This window comes from Sciurus carolinensis, chromosome 4 (assembly GCF_902686445.1).
Source record: "Sciurus carolinensis chromosome 4, mSciCar1.2, whole genome shotgun sequence".
NCBI lineage: Eukaryota > Metazoa > Chordata > Mammalia > Rodentia > Sciuridae > Sciurus > Sciurus carolinensis.
The window spans coordinates 167041918-167057086 of record NC_062216.1 but is presented as its reverse complement, the minus strand read 5'-3'; the positions used below and the strand labels follow the sequence as shown (position 1 = coordinate 167057086).

Sequence of the window (15169 nt, the reverse complement as noted above, 5' to 3'; positions counted from 1 at the left end):
CTGCAGCCCTCGCCTGCCTACACAGGCACTGCGCATCAGGACTGCCTCCGCAGAGAGCCTTTGGACCCCAACCCTTCTTCAGCCAAGCTGGTCCTGCCCCTGCTCTGTCCCAGTGAGGGCCCCTCCCTGAGAAGCCTTCCCTAAAGACCCTGAGCTTTCTGCCTCCACCCTCCCAGCTCCAGCAGCCCCTCTGCCCAACGCTGCTGCAAAGCCTGGTGTCCCACCTAGCATTGTCACCAGTGCAGCAGATGAATATGCTCACCCCATGGACCCTGTAGCAGCTGCTCCAACAACCTCAAACCCTCCACTGCGCAAGGCCCTGCAGACAAGGAGTGCTCAGTCAGAGCGGTATTTCATTTTTAATGCAAGAATTTTCTCAGTAGTCACAACAACCCTGTGAAGGTCATACACCTAGTGAGTGTCACAACAGTATTCCTCACTGGGTGTGGTGGCGCACACCTGTAATGCCAGCAACTCAGGAGGCTGAGGCAGGAGGATTACAAGTTCCGAGTCAGCCCTCAGCAACTTAGTGAGACACTGTCTCAAAACAAACTGAGGATGTAGCTCAGTGATAAAGAATGACTGAGTTCAATCTCCAATACTCCCTCTCCAGAAAAATAGGATTCCAACTCAGTTTTCTTGGCCTCTGGAGTTCAAATTTTTAAGTATTTATGTGTAGCCAGACCTGGTGTTGCACACCTATAATCCTGGTGACTCAGGAGATTGAGGCTGGTTTGAGACCAGCCTTGGTAATTTATAGAGATCCTATCTCAAAATTTAGAAGTGGGGAGACTGAGAATATAGCTTAATGGTGGAGCAAGCACCCCTGGGTGAAATCCCCAGCACCTGAAAATAAATATGCACATGCATAATAAATATTTGTTGATAATAAACGCATACCAACCAAACACAGATCAGGGGTTCAAACTTGTGATATGACAAAGTTAAATTTAGGACAAAGAGCATTTAAACATAATGAGAAACATGAACTTGATAAAGCTAATAAGTTAATCATAATATAGACATAAAAACAAATATATGTGCACCAAGTAACATAGCATCAAAATCCATAAAGCAGAAACTATAGGAGATTTGAGGAGAAAACAAATTACATTAGCGAGACTGTAATCTACTTTTCTCAGTCCCTAACAGAGTGAACAAAAGGGAGAATTCAGGGCAGTATGCTGACACAAAAGTTGATGTAAACCCCAAGACTCATATGCACATGTAGGCAGATACAGACATCTACCCCTCGCCACTCTGAGACCAGTCATCTGCTGTGCATTTCACTGTTCAGGCAGACACAGACACATCCAGAGGTACACACAGCTGCACACACACAGGGATAAAAGTTTGGAAGTGTTCAGATCAAACTGTTACATTCTCTGGACATTGTAATTAGAGGTGACCTTTACTTTTTGTTTCTCTATATTTTCTATTTTGCCCATGGAGAATGTCCATGGCATGCTTTCACATTGTTTTTAAGTGCAAAACACTTGAGAGTTCTGGTTAGTTGAAGGTTCACGTGAAGCAGGCCTGCCCCGCATCTCTCCCTCCAGGCAGGCAGTTATGGGGACTCAGTGAGGAGACACACTCGCCGGGGACACAGAAAGTGCCAGGCCTGTGGTGAGCACTCAGGCCGTGATTCCCACCTGTTTCCAGTCGTTCACGTCAGCCATTGCTTCACCAATTCTCAAATCTCCCCTCTTCTCTCCCTTCCCACGAGGTCCTCGTCACTTTTTCACCAGGAGAGGCACTCCAGCCTCCAATGGTCTCCTGGCCTCCAGGCTGTTGCAGCACCTCCCTCCCCTCCCACCTCCTCCAACCACGAAGCTCCCATGATACTTTGAGAATGATTTTTTTTTAAGGCTGGTGCTGGGGGTGTAGCTCAGCGTGGAGCACTTGAACTTACCCAGCATGCATAAGGCCCTGGGTTCCATCCCAAGCACCACCAAAAAAAAAAAAAAAAGCTGACCATGTTGCCTCCCTCACGTTCCTCACATTTCCATGACTCCCCATTGTCTTTGGGATAAACCCAGGTCTGGTGCATAAGAGCCTGCCAGCCTTCCTGTTGTCACCAGAGCCGTCCTTGCTCTCTGCCTCCTCGCCCTTCACCTGGATCTCCACACGCCTTTGTTCACACATCTCCGGCCCCAACCCCCAACCGTCCTCAGGCCAGTCTTCCTTCTGCCCAGCCCCTCACCCTCTCTAAGGTTTGACCAAACACCACCTCCACTGGGACGCCCTCCTGGATTGGCCCCGGACAGAGCTGTGTGCGCGGAGCACCCTCAGCCTCTGGCCCTCGCTCACCCGACACATCAAGTGCACTGGAGTGTGCCCGCCTCACTTAATGAAGGGACTTGTTAGGCTACAGACAAGCTTTAAAGGACTTTCACAGGTTTCATTGGAAAGTTTGATTGTTTCTATTTGGCTTTTTTTTTTTTGCGATACTGGGGATGGAACTGAGCCACACCCCCAACCCTTGCCATTTTCTCTGTTTTTTGCAACTGGTTGTTGTTGTTTGTTTTCTTTTGGTTTCAAACATTTCTATGGGCCAAAAAAGAGCCTCCAGACCAGGACTCCCAAGGTTCCAGCGTGGAGGGTTTAGAAGTCCCCAGGCACATTCTCCAACCCAGCGCTGACCACCGCTAGGTGGTGTTTATCCACCTGCCTCCCCCTTGGGACTGGGGGCCTCAAAGGCAAGAAAGCGCCTAACTCCTCTCTGTGCCCTCAGAATGAATGAATTCACAAATTCCCCTAGAAATCTGCCACTGTCTCTCTGGGTCTAATCACACTGCAACTCACTTATTCCTGTGTCTGTCAACTGCGTCACTATAAAGTACTTCCACAGTTGTCATCTGTTCTCTCTGCAGCTCTGTTTTAGAAACACTAAGTGTCTAGCATTGTGCAGATGAGAGCCTGCCAGGCACCCGTGTGTCACCTCTCTGGAGCCTCATGACAACTCAATGACAGATTCTGTTATACAGAGAAGGAAACTGAGGCTCGGTGGAGGGAACCAACTTGCAAGTAGGAGAGTGAGCTCCTACCCCGGCCAAGCCCTGAGCTGGGAACTGAGGCTGAATGAATGAAGGCCAAGGGCTCCAAGGTGTGGGCCCCTCGAAGGCAGGGGCCTATCAGGGCAGGGGATGGACGGGCTTCATGGGCCCACCCAAGGGTACTCCGTGGACTCCGTATGTTCCAAAGAATTCCTGACTTTGAGAATACTGAAGAGCATCACCTTCCAACACCTACCACTCCCCCAAAGCTGAGCGGGGCACCCTGGGATACCCTGGCCCTCACTCCTGTTGGAAGTGTCCCTCTGGGTAAGGCCCCGTCTGGCAGCTGCCCGAGAGCCCCCTACCCGGTTTGCAGAAGAGCTTGGGCAGGCCTGGAATGCCTGCTGTCCACCTTTCGGGACACCCTTCTAGGCCACAGGACCAGTACCTTCTCAAGGAGTCCCGGAGAGAGTCTCCCATCACCCCCACACTTGTAGTTTACTGTTTGCAACAGGCTCACCTCCTTTCCACATCCTCCCCGCACTCCGATTGTGGGTGAGGAAGCATCCAGATCTACTGCTCCAAGCAGCAGCCTTCGGACCAGAACCCTCGAGTCCAGCTTCCCAACTTGGTACGTAAAGGCCTGAAACTCAGCTCAGCCCCAGGGCCTCGGCAGGGGCTGGCTCTTTTCTGGACCTCAGCTCCCCACCGTCTACACAATAAGACGTCCAGCAGGACAGCCTCTAAGGCCCCGTCAGGCTGCAGCAGGCCCAGAGTCGACCAGGAGGGAGCCTGGTCATTTTACAGAGGAGGAAACCAAGGCCCAGAGCTTTCCGGAGGTGCCACTGTGGCTACATGCCCTGTCCCAGCACCAGGGAGGCGGCGCATTCCACGAGGACCAGCAGGATGAGTCACCAGATATGGAAACGAAGCTGGCGAAGCTGGGGGAGCCAGGAGCACCCCCCCTAAACCTCAGCTGAGGAGGAGCCAGGAAAGGATCCCGCGCCTCCCGCAGGGGGCTCAGGCTGCCAGGTGCGGTGCGGGCAGCCAAATGGTGCGCACAGCCTGCCCTCAGCCCCAGGGCATGGAAGCCGCCCAGACTTCCAAGGATAATAATAATCACAATAAAAACAGCAGCACTCAGCCAGCGGCTCCCGTGTCAAGCGCTGTCCACCCGCTAGGGCTTCCACTGCAGAACAGGCTGCCTGCTGAGGATGATGCACCCTGAGGACAGGAGCCCAGGCTGGACACTCCGAGGAGCTCTGCCCGCTCTGACCGTCCCAAGCCCTCACCCTCTGCACCCCTCTAGCGGCTCCCGTTCTCTCCCTGCCATGAGGTGGAGGCACGTAGTCACCGGGTCCCTGGTGGAGACCCTGGGAGGGGACAATCAGGGTCTGTGATGACAGGCAGACCCAGGCTGACCCTGATTCAGCACCGCACCCTAGGGCAGGCCAGGGTCCCCTGGGCCTTCACGTCCACAAAGTCAAGCGTGGGACCGGAGGCCCTCTGAGGCTGCCAGGCACTGAGACATTCGAGATGTCTCCAGAGGCTGTGGCTGACACCGGGGGCTTGGCTGAGGGCTGGGGAGGCTGAGTCCCTGACGGCCAACCGCCCAGCGCCCCCACAGATAGGCAGCTAAAGGTGTCTGTGGTCACTGGCGGGATGTGTCTCAGCTGGACCTGGAGCCAGGCCAGCAGGTCTGAGACAGAGGACACGGCTCAGGAACCCAGGCGGCACCCCACAGCACCCACAGCTGCTCCCCAAGGGTGCACCAAAGACCCTAAGCAAAGATGGGGGACTTTGGGGATCCCCGGGAAGCTGGCCCGTGGCCAGTCCTGACCGGCCTACAGCTGGGGAGGGCTCCGGGCCTCAGGGGAGAGGGCAACATGGGGGTGAGCGTGCAGCCATTTGGGAACAAGGAAGGACAGAAGGGGAGACCCTGGTGTGGGAGCAATGAGAGGTCCCCTTCCTGCACACCTGGATGAAGAGCAGGCCCCACCTGGGGGAGGGGGCCACCAGGCGGCTGTGCTTACCAGCCGGGCCTGCAGCTCAAGGCCACCCACACACCTCTCCCCCCTCCCTCTCTCCCTCTCCCTCTCCCTCTCTCTCTCCCCCTCCCCCCCCCCCACTCTCTCCCCCTCCCTCCCCGCCCCTCTCTCGCTGTCATTCGCATCCCTCCTGGGAGTCGGTCAGGGCTGAATGACACCCCAGATGACTCTTGCTATTAGTTCCCACACAGAGAACGGGCCCCTTGTTCTCTCCCAGAGGAATGGCCGAAGCCATCCCAGAGCTCCGGATTAACCCTTCTCCCCGCTGCTCCCCACACCCAGGCCACGGGGCCAGCGGGCCGGAGGGTGTAGACAGGGAGTCTGGGAGGACAGGGGCTCCTTCCAGCCCGGAGTTCCTGGAACAAAGTCCCCAGGGAGGGAAAAGAAGCCCACCCCAGCCTGTCAGGGGAGCCTGACCCCCACCCTGTGCCTGTGGCTCTCAGCAGCCTCTCCAGTCAAGCATGGGAGGCCAGGGAGGCCCTCTGAGTGGCAGGTGGAGGCTCAGGCCCTCACCTGCACCAGCCCCGAGGGGTTAACAAGGTCTGGAGGCAGAACACGCCCTGTCAGCAGGTGCTGAGGACAGCGGGCAACCTGCCCCTGGCCTCATGGACCCTCGGAGGCTGGAGGATGGAGGCCCAGAGGCCCTTGTGCCCTGCCCCGCCCTCACTCCCACCAGAGGCTGGAAGGAAAAGCCAACTGGGATAACAAGCGGGAGGACTCCAGAGGACATGCAGGCCCACCTGTCACTGTGCAGCCCCCATCTCTCCACAGGCCTGAGGCACAGCCCAGCTCCAGGGCCCTGAACCTGACCTTCCTGCCCGCTTCTGCTCCGCCCCTTCTGCCCGCCTCAGCCCAGTCTGCAGGCCCGGCTATGAGACCCAGCAAACCATCTTGGGCTGGCGCATGAAGGGCAGCTGCCCTGAGGTCCCTGCCTCCCGCCTTTGCCTATTATGAGGATGAAGCTGAGACTCAGGGAGGGTCCTGAGGGTCGTGCCCCTGAGGACTCAGCCTCTGCGCCACCCTCTCCAGCCTCCATCCTGCCTGCAGACAGTGCTGTGGGGGCAGGGGGTTGGGGAGCAGGGCCACCAGCTGAGGGGGCCCAGAGGCAGGGGCAGTAGAGCTGGAAATGCGAAGAGGGGCCCAGGGTGCTGGGCAAAGGCCCGAGGGAGGGCAGGGTGATCCAGGTTATGCAGGTGGACTGGGCTGGTGGCCCGGGAAGAAGCAAGCAGGAAACCTGGGCTGGACCCAGGGAGGGAGTGTCCTGAAAGTCAGGTCAGGAGGATGGCCGCCAGCCCAGAGCAGCCATCTCTGCAGCCATTTGCACAGAGCTCATCTTTGTCTCCATCTCCCTTACCCAGGACCCCTGATCCCCAGGCAGGGTCCCTCCATCTCCAGTGGACAGAGAAATTCAAGGAGAGGGAGAGAGACAGACAGGTGGGGACCTCGAGGGCAGAGACAGGAGCCGGAGAAGGAGAGTGAGGACAGAGACAATTCTGGGCCAGGGCTAGTGAGGCCCCCAAGAGGGAAGAACCAACCCTCAAAATTCAGAAGCCTTCCAGAGCAAGACCGGACAAAAAGAGGAGGAAGCCGAAATAATGCGGAGAGGGAAAGAAACGTGGAAGAGACAGAGCGGAAGTGGGGGAGAAAGAAAGGCCAGGAGGGAAAGATCTCAGTGGGGTGTGGGGCAGGGCCGAAAGCCAGGGCCACCCGGCTCGGAGTCCCCGCAGCAGCTCTGCTCAGTCTTGCCACCAGGACTCCAGGTGAGGAGTCGCCCAGGAGATTCAGGGGTTTTCAGGCTGGGAGGGGCCTTAGAAGCATCTCTCCCAACAGTGCCCGCCAGGCGCCACGCAATCGGTGCTGAGCCCTGAAAACTGCTGATTCCCCCCAAAGCTGCAGCTCGAACGCGGCCCAGGAACCGGTATCTACAACTTCCCCAGCGATCTGGCGCTGACGCCAGGTTTGGGCCACTTTGGCAGCTAAAGAGAAGGACAGTGGCCAGAGAGAGCCAGGCCCCACCTGAGGCCAAACAGCAATCCTGGCGGAGCTGGCCTCCCACCTGGGGCCCTTCCTCCTGCAAGTGTCACCTCCTGCGAGGTGCGGTGACAGCACACAGGAGGGCTTAAGTAGGCCGCGTCCTCTCTGCTCCCCTCCGTCCCTCTAACCTCAGGGCTGCCAGGGCAGGGACCATCCTAAGGCCCAGGAACCAAACGGGAGAGAGGAAGGCACTTGGCCAGAATGGGCTTTCTGTCCCGCCCTGCTGCCTGCGTGCCAAGAGTGCCAAGGCCTGGGGCTGCGAAGGCTCGCCAGAGAAGGGTGGCAGGAGGGAGGAGGGGCGGACACCGCTTCCTGTCCCCCCTTTGCCCTGCCTCCCTAGGCTCAGGGCGGGATCCCCTGGGGCGGTGTGTCTGCCGCTGACAGATCTGCCCTGTCCTTCCTGCCTGCTGGGGAAACAGGTGGAGGGGGCTTGGATCCCCTTCCCTTCTCCCCTTCTCAAGGTTCTCAGGGGCCGGGCTCCCCCCTAAACCCAGCCAGAACCCCAGGGCCCCAGTCCCAGGGGAAGGAAGTGCTTTGGACAGGGGATCAAGCGCCCGCCTCATCACAAGGGGCCTGGACAAGCCTCGCCTCACCCTCAGCCTCCTCTCGGCTCTGGCCTCCCAGCCTCCCTCTCCCCATGGGCTTCATTAGTTTGCTCACTCATTCGCTCACTGGCCCCTCCCATGCACCTCGCACCACACTCCGGCGACCCCAGGACCACGAAGCTGACACCCTTGTGGGGAGACAAAGACTCCTCAGACAGTACCTCTACTGTCCTAAAGGCGCAGAGCGCTGGCAGGGAGTATCACTGGAACCGGAGGACCAGGGAGGTGTCGCCTCCACACGTGTGACCTATAGGCTGAGCCCAAAGGAGGCGCCAGCAGGTGGGGGGTGTGGATCCACAAGGCTCACAGGAATGACAGGACCCAGCCAGGGGACAGGCCTGCTGGGGAGAGATGAGAGCAGGGCTTCCAGTGTGTTACTCCACAGCCCACGCGTCCAGTCAGCGCTTACTGGGCACCTGCCTTGTGCCCTGTGTCCAACCCTCAGCAGCTGATTAAGTGGGAAACAAAACCAGATGTGAGTCTTTCCCTGTAGAACCCACAGACCCTCGAGAAGAGATCTGACAGAGTCCCTGGAGATGCCAGAGGCCAATTCCTTCATTGTACAGATGAGGAACACATCCAGAGAGGGCAGCTGATTTTCCCAAGAACACACAGCAAGAGCTGGCTCTTTGGCAGCATCAGGAAGAGTCCTATGGTCCCTGCCAAAGCTAAATCTACAAGACTAACTCCAGAACCCACGTCTGAAACAGCAGGCACTCAGACTCCCTGGTGTCTCAACTTGCCACCTGGAAGGATACCAGATGTCATGAGGCAGACCCAGCCCGGAGGTGGTGGTGGGCGGTGGGCATGTGGGGCCTCAGCCCGGCAGCCCAGCACTCTGAGGCTTGGGCAATGCCCCAGGACCCTGCTTTTGCTCTTGGAGGTCCTGGAGAGTGCAGGGCACCCTGCTCTCGTCGCAGGAAGCTCAACTCCTCACCCTAGGAAGGGAGGATTGTTCAGGGTCATGACCCCCAGACATCACTAGGGCCAGAACATCGGCCCCTGCCAGGTGGACACTGACCACTGAGCACAGCTCACTCATCACTCTGCCTTGTCCTCTGCACTGTGCTGAGCTTGCCCTCCCTCGATCCTCTTCACCTCTGGGACATCCCCCACGAGGCAGTTGTCACCCTCATTTTACAGATGAGGAGATGGAGGAGCAGGAAGATTGCATGATTTGGCCCCTTCCCTCTGTGGTAAGTGGGGCAAGGGCTGGCCTTGAACTCTGGCCTCTCTGGCTCCAGACCCCAGGTTCCACATCACTCAACTCCCTTTGTGACAAAGTGACACCATGGAAGAATAAGGAACCCCACTGTAGGGAGGGATCTGCAAGCTCACGCCAGTGTGAAAATCCTTCCAAATCCCCTTGGTCTCACTTCTAGGGGACAGAGGTAAATTCCAGGAGAGCAAGAAGGCAGCATCCTGGGGCCAGCCATGCCCGGTAGGGTCCTATGAAATGCCCTGGACTGCAGAATAAAGGGACAAGGTATCCCGAGTGGGAACTCAATGCCCAGTGGTCACCTGCAGGCTGGGCAACATCAGCCCCGCCCCCAGGTACCTACCTCTCAGGGGCCTGCCCTCCTCCCCTCCTCCACCGCCATCTCTCTCCATCCTCACACGTCTGCTCCGCGTGGCCCACGGGACTGGGGACGGATGAACAAAGGGATACATTCCCAGCCCGCAATAAGTTCTTCATTCACCCGCCGATGGCAGGGCCATGCCTAGGGTGTGATTTAGGAGAGCTGGAGGCAAAAGTCATGCAACATGTCCGGTTCCATGACCAAAGGTCACATGACCCCTGTCACCTGTTTCCCTTTGTTTGGTTCGGTGGACTGGCAACCCTGCCCTTGCTCTGCCAGCCTCCAGGGTTAGCAGGACTAGCTGGGGGACACACTTGATGACAGCACTTCCACAGGACGGGAAGCAATGGCAGCTACAAACTCAAGGTCAACCGACAGCCGCCTGGAGAGGCTCCTAGCAATCACTGCCGCGCCCTGGGCCCCTCAGGTGCCAGGCGCTGTGCTAAGGTTCACAGACGTGTCTGGCATACCCCTTGCCACAGTCTGGAAGGAAATGGAGATCCAGAGACCTTGAGCTATTTGCCAAGGACACACGGCTACCAAGTCGGGTGCGGGAGCCACACCAAAGCTGGGAGACTCGAGCACCTATTCACCCTCGCCCCCCACTACCTGCAACCTCCCTGCGTGTGTCTCCCTGTGTGTGTCACTGCAGCCCTCCAGGGCCAGGCATCGGGAGAGGGGACAGGGACACAGCCTGCAGGAAGGTGACCGAGGTAGGCCTTGGCAACGGGCGAGGGGCCCAGTCAGCACTGGGCCTGCAAAGGGCCGGGGGCCGTGACGGGGAGCAGGGTGGACACGGCTGAGGTTGGGGTGTGGGGTCGTGAGCTATTCTGGAATTGGAAGTGCTGAGGAACTGGACAGTGCCCTAAGGGACGCCCAGACCCTGCCTTGAGTCTTCCCTTCTTTGAGTCTTGAGAGGGAGGCCGGGGAGGGAGAGCAAAGGAAGCAGGAGGCCCCCCAAGTCAGAGGAAAGGAACTTGAGGGGAGAGCAGATGGAAGATCACCAGCAGGAGGGTGAGGACTCTGGTGGCACGGGACTTGGGACCCTATGGGACAAGGGTCATAGTCTGCCTAGCCCACTCCCTCTCCAGGCCTGACACCAAGTTGTCACCCAGCAAATGTTAAGCCCATCTGAAGAGAATTAGAAGCCAGGGCACATCTCACTCAGGTGCCAAGGTGCCTCGAGGTCATTTCCTCAGCTATTCCTGTCTGGAATAGGGTGATGCCATTCTCCATAAAACTATCAGACATTAGTAAGTGTTAAAAACAGTATTTAATTAATTAATTAATTTTTTTTTTCTTTTCTTTTTTTTTTTTTTTTTTTTTTTTGCGGTGATGGGGATTGAACCCAGGGCCTTGTGCTTGTGAGGCAAGCACTCTACCAACTGAGCTACGTCCCCAGCCCCTCAAAGGGCAATTTCTTACCCACAAAATTTAGGACTTTCACCACACTAATAAGCCCTGCATCTCTGGTAGAAAGCAACCTTCCCAAGCAAATCTTCCCAGGAAATGCATTTCGAGAGAGGCCTAATGATGTCCTGAGGAACACAAGGCTCTGAGACTCCACCATGGCGAAGCTGGGTCAGGCATGACCTCCTGTTTGAAATCTAAGGCATGGGCTCTCAACTCTGCAAACACCCTGAGGGAGATTCTAACCTGCTCCTCAGTTTATAGATGGGAAAACTGAGGCGGGCGACCCAGGGCCTCTGCAGCCATCGGGACCTGACCCATCCCTGGGGCTCCAGAGGCCCAGCCCCAGCCACCCATGCGGCTGTGAAGGACGTCAGCTGTTCCAGCCTCTGGTCTCCATGCCAGTCTTACCCATGGAACCCTGAGGTCCTCACCAGCGGAGCCTGGTCTGCATCACCCCAGCCCCAGCTCCTGGCCCAGTGCCCTGCACAGGGGCACATTCACAAAAGTTCACAGCAGCAGGAGAGGTTCAGGGCAGACCCAGGAAGGGCTTTCCACAGCTGGGCTTGGATGACAGGAACAAGCAGCCTCCTCTGAAGGCTTCTAAGAAAAGAGAGGCCAGGCTGCCCCAGGCAGCATCGGGCACTGGCCCCAGCTTCCTTGTTCCCGGAGAGGGTGGGGCTGAGAGAGAAGGAAGATCCAGGGCCCTGGAATGGCCTCCAGCGAAGACCAGAAACAGGCCCCTTCTGGGCCAGGCCCTGACACCTCCTTCTGCCCCAGAACTCAGACCCTCGCAGCCTCCAGGAAGTCACTTCCTCCTACTCTGGCCTCCCTTGCCTTTTCCTCCTTGGACTGCTACTCAGGAAAGATGACCCAAAGTCACGCTGGGCTCCGGAGAGGCCGACGAGGAGGGTACAGCCCTGTCCTCAGGGGGCTCCAGCAGGAAGTAGAATCTGACCAAGGCACCATGCTGGGCAAGGCTGCAGGGAAGAATTCCAACCAAGGCGCCCAGGAACACCGCTCTGAAGAGGGTGGGCCAGCAATCCAGGCCTGGCAGGCACAGAAGACTCCGGACCCCAGGGAAAGACAGCAAGTGCCAAGGCCCAGCAGGACAAGAGGAGGGTCAGGAGGAGGCAGCAGACAGAGAGCTCGGGGGCTGGGCTGGAGAGAGGCACGCCAGGCCCTGTCACCAGTCAGGGGAGCCCAGGCCCACACAGAACCTCCTCGCACCTCAGCTTCCTTCCCAAACGAAACTGATGAGGCCACCTGTTCACGGGATTGTTAGTAAGATGGAGACAAAGGACAGGAACCCTCTGACCCACGGGAAGCCCTGAAGTGTCAAATCCACTATTAAAGAGGTGCAGGCAGGCAGGGAGGCTCAGCTGTGAGGGAGGAACTTATCACACCTGGTCTGAGCTCTGAAGGTAGGTGGCTGCTCCGCAGGTACCGAGCACTGGATGGCGTGAGCACCCCTCCACGCCTCCCTCTGTAGCCTAACACTATGTTATTTTCTCTAATTAACATTTATTGAGCAGTTACTAAGCTAGGTTCTGTGTGTGTGTGTGTGTGTTATTTCTCTTGCCCACTCAGGGAGACAGTGGCTACACGAAATCACCCACGTCTTACACACACTGAACCCAGTCCTGGGATTCACAGCCTAATTCGACCGAGGCGACTTGGATACTAGTGTACTTTCTATTCCATCCATCCCAGACTGAGGAAGACAGCCTGGCCCAGAGATGGAGGGGGCCTAGGAAGTGTTCAAGGGAGGGCCTCACCCCCCAGGAACTCCCCCAGGCAACGCTGAGGCTCCCCAGGATGGCTTCTGTCGCTGCCGCAACTCTACCCTTGATCGCTAACCCTGCCCCTCGGTCCTCCACCTCCACAATGCACAGCCCTTCCGTGCCGTACCCCCAAACCCCCTGGATACCTGAGTGTAACCTGCAGGCCTGGCCTACAGTTCTGGGGTCCATAGCCCCAGCCCAGTCCCCTCTCCCTGGGCATCCTGGCTCTGGTGGAGGCCCTTCCCAGGCTGCAGAGACACCCCTCTGAGGGATAGCAAGTCTTGTTGAGGAACTACAAAGACCCCCATCTGCCTCTTGTCCCCAGACGTTCAGAATTAACCCGTCTGGGGTGGGATCCAGACCTCAGTGGGTTTGACTTCACATCCGTGACCCGGCAACTTGGGAAGCAAAGCGGGAGGATTGCAAATGTGTGACTGGCGTGGGCAACTTAGTGAGACCCTGTCTAGAAAAAGAAGAAAGAAAGAAAAAGAAGAGGAAAGGAAGGGAAAAAAGAAGGAAGGGACGGAGGGAGGCGACAGGAGGGAGGAAGAAAGGGAGAAAACACCGCCACGCACGATGCTGAAGGGCAGGCGCGGGCTGTGGGAACGCAGACCCTCGGGCCCGCAGAGAATCGTGTCTGAGAGGCACTGGCCAGTCCCTGCGCCCAGGAAGGTGGGCAGGGCCGCAGGCCTGGGGAGACAAGCGAGAGGGCAGCGGGGCCCCAGGTGACATCCCTGGCCCCTCCTCTGAGCCTCACCTGTCCTACAGGGGGTCTGGAGGAGAGGCTCGTGAGTGCGGGGCGCCAGGCTGGGCCGAGGCGCACCCCTCTCCTCTGCACACCCCCACCCCAGTTTGCTACGAAGCAGATTTCCTGACCTTCATACGTGCCCAAGGCAGGGCGGGGGCTGGGTGGGAAGGAGAATCATGGTCCCATGTGACAGACGAGGGACCTGGGGCCCAGGGCCTTCCACAAGGCAGCACCAGTGAGAAAGAGGGCTGGGAGGGAGGGGTTAAGGGTCACTCCGACCTGGTCAGTGGGCTTTGCCGACTGGCAGCACTGCATCTCCTCTCCTGCCCCCAGGGCCAGCTTCTAAGGACATCTGGGAGCGGCCTGACAGGACCCAGGCTGAGTCCCAGGAAACCCTGCTGCTCCTGAAAGTCCTCCTAGGGGAGGAAGGAGGCCTGAACCCCAGCACGCCTCAGGGCCCAGCCCCTCTCTGCTCCCAGCACACCAGGAGAGAGGTGGCCATGGAGCCCGCCAGTGCCTTACCTTGGTGAGGACAAGCCCTCCTCTCAGGGCAGATTTGGGGGTGGTAAGGACACGGCCACTCCTGGGGGAGGGTCAGGAATGAGGGGTAAAGAGACCCCTCACACCACAAGCAGGGAAAGCAGCAGAAGGTGACATTGGCTCTCCTGGCCATCTTTCCAGGGACAAGGCCTAAGGTCTTTGCCCAGGACCCCCCACTCTCCAAACTCCCTGTTCTGCAGGGATGAATGGTGGGAGGAAACTGGGTTCCCAGGGCCTGGGGTGGGAAGGAGGGGATCCCAGTTGCCAGCCTGGTGGGCAGGGATGTGTTCCCACAGGGGACCCCCACCATGAGCACAGCCCTGGTTGTCGGGGAGCCCTTCCCCGCTCCTCGGCAGGCCCACCTGCTTCGCCCCAGACTTCTCCGCAGAGAGCCCAGGCAGTATGCTCAGGAGTATGGAGGAGAGGGAGAGAGGGCGAGCTGCCCCGGCCTGGCAGGGCTTCCCTGGGGACCAACATGCCCACTGCTATTCCCACCCCTTCCTGGCAGCGGGGCCAAGGAGGGTGAAGGGGGCAGGGAGCTGGAGAGGGGAGCGGCCACGAGACCCCATGTCCAGCTCACTAACCCTGGGCCCTCTCCCTCCACAGCACCCCTCCCTGCCCCAGGGTCTCAGGCCCAGTCACAGACACAGTAGGGAGCAGGGAGGTCCTTCCCCACAAGAGGAGGGACCAAAGGGTGGGAAGATGAGCAGGGACCCACCGGGAGTGAGATGCCGGGCAGACGGGCAGGCGGGCGGGCAGCAGCGGGCGTTGGAGACCGCTGTGGGGCCGCTGGGACACGACTGGCTGGATGCTCGTCCCTCCGTCCCTCTGTCCATCCAGGGCGGTTCCTCTCCGGGCAGTTCTGAGGCCGGGCGGGCGCTGTTAAAAAGCTTTTTATGTGTGTGTGTGTTAATCACATGATTGCCGTTCACCTGTATTTCGAACAAAGACAGCTCACTGTTTCAAGGCCCCGAACAAGAGTCTGGGCACAGGGAAGAGAAGGGAGGCGGGGGGAGGAGGGTTGGCAGCGCCGGGGGTGGCGTCGAGGAAAACTGGGGGGAGATTGTCCAAGGCCAGCAAGCGAGAGAAAGAGAAAACCCTTATCAAACTCCTAATTCACTGGGCTCCGAGGCCCCAGACACACTGGCCCGATTGTCTGGCTGGTTGTGTGTGTGCGAGCATGTGTGTGTGTGTGTTCCAATGTCCGCCACCCCCCCAACATGCCTTTGCCTCGTGTGACTACCTCATTGTGTCCCCTTACCCACCCCCTCCACCCCCTGGGCCTTCCCAAGCATGAGGCCTTGCCTCCCCAGACCCCTGTTCCAGCCCCACTCCAAACAGGAGCCCCTGGGGTGGGCCCGGGCCTCACCCACCTGTGGAGGAACTGGGACACACAAGGTCCCCAGGCAGCCAGGCGCTTCCAT

General features: G+C 58.4%; 1 long non-coding RNA gene across 1 annotated transcript in view; it reads right to left on the bottom strand.

Annotated features, from left to right (window-relative positions):
• LOC124983942 (uncharacterized) overlaps positions 1 to 14614 on the bottom strand; it is a 48096-nt gene extending 33482 nt beyond the window's left edge. The window contains exon 1 of the long non-coding RNA XR_007108511.1: positions 14464 to 14614. This is a non-coding gene — a long non-coding RNA (uncharacterized LOC124983942). The remainder of the gene's footprint in view (positions 1 to 14463) is intronic.
• Between the last annotated feature and the right edge of the window lie 555 nt (positions 14615 to 15169).